The following is a 1,502-nucleotide window of genomic DNA, read 5'->3' as shown; positions in this document are numbered from 1 at the left end:
ATAGATCAGGCTGGCTTAGAACTCAGAATGAAGCTCCAGCCTTAGTCTACCTAGTCATGGGAACACATTTAGCTTTTGTTTTGTTTTTGTGTTAGCTTAGCAGGCTTCAAACTCACTATATATGTAGGTGGCCTTGGTCTCCTTATCCTTCTTTGTCTCAGAATGTATTTCATCTCACTCTGGGGCTTCTATCCCACCTTAGATTATTCAGTTCCCAGATAATAGACCCAAATGACCTTTAGATTATAATAAAGTCTTAATCAGCAAAACAAGAGGCTGGGGATTGCGTTAGCTCTCGCCAGAGCTTGGGGAAGGAAGTATCTCCGTGGAGGTCTGAGGGAAGCGCTCACTCCAGGTAGACGCCAGGTCATCATGGGTTAGGGTGACCCCAACAAGCCGCGGGGCAAAAGGTCCTACGCCTTTTTCTCTTCTTCGTGCAGACCTGCCGGGAGGAGCACAAGAAGAAGCATCCTGACTCGTCGGTCAACTTCGCCGAGTTCTCGAAGAAATGCTCGGAGAGATGGAAGACCATGTCTGCAAAGGAAAAGTCGAAGTTTGAGGATTTGGCCAAGAGCGACAAAGCTCGTTATGACAGGGAGATGAAGAACTATGTCCCTCCCAAAGGTGATAAAAAAGGGAAGAAAAAAGATCCAAATGCTCCGAAGAGACCACCGTCTGCCTTCTTCCGGTTTTGCTCTGAACATCGCCCAAAGTTCAAAAGTGAACACCCTGGCCTGTCTATTGGAGATACTGCAAAGAAACTGGGTGAGATGTGGTCTGAGCAATCTGCCAAAGATAAACAACCGTATGAACAGAAAGCAGCTAAACTGAAGAAGTATGAAAAGGATGTTGCTGCATACCGTGCCAAGGGCAAAAGTGAAGTAGGAAAGAAGGGTCCTGGTAGGCCAACAGGCTCAAAGAAGAAGAATGAACCAGAAGACGAAGAGGAGGAAGAGGAGGATGAAGAATAAATGGCTGTCCTAAAGTGTGGAGTATATGTGCTCAGGCGATTCTTTTGCTAAGAATGTGAAATTCAAGTGCAGCTCAACATTAGCTTCGGTATAAAAACTGTACAGATTTTTGTATAGCTGATGAGATTCTTTGTAGAGAAAATACTTTTTAAAAAGTTCGTGGCTTTTTCAAGGGCTACAACGTACAGTTAGATTTAAAGCTTTTGCCGGGCGGTGGTGGCACACGCCTTTAATCCCAGCACTTGGGAGGCAGAGGCAGGCAGATTTCTGAGTTCGAGAGTTCGAGGCTAGCCTGATCTACAGAGTGAGTTCCAGGACAGTCAGGGCTACACAGAGAAACCTTGTCTCAAAAAAACCAAAAAAAAAAAAAAAATTTAAAGCTTTTGATGTTGAATGTTTCTAAATATTTAATGGTTTCTTTAATTTCTTATGGTAGCAAAAAAAAAAAAAACTTCATAGGAATTTGTAATACCAGTAAAAAGAATTTTTTTTTAGGATGTTGCATTTTTTTTAGTTTTTTCTTTTTTTAAA

The 1,502-nt window shown here is 42.5% G+C and overlaps 1 pseudogene; it reads left to right on the top strand.

Annotated features, from left to right (window-relative positions):
* Positions 1 to 372: 372 nt before the first annotated feature.
* LOC114638130 lies at positions 373 to 971 on the top strand (annotated as a pseudogene).
* The last annotated feature ends 531 nt before the right edge of the window (positions 972 to 1,502 follow it).

The sequence above is a fragment of the Grammomys surdaster genome, unplaced genomic scaffold (assembly GCF_004785775.1).
Source record: "Grammomys surdaster isolate TR1022 unplaced genomic scaffold, NIH_TR_1.0 125504, whole genome shotgun sequence".
Taxonomy (NCBI): domain Eukaryota; kingdom Metazoa; phylum Chordata; class Mammalia; order Rodentia; family Muridae; genus Grammomys; species Grammomys surdaster.
This window is presented reverse-complemented; position numbering and strand designations above follow the sequence as displayed.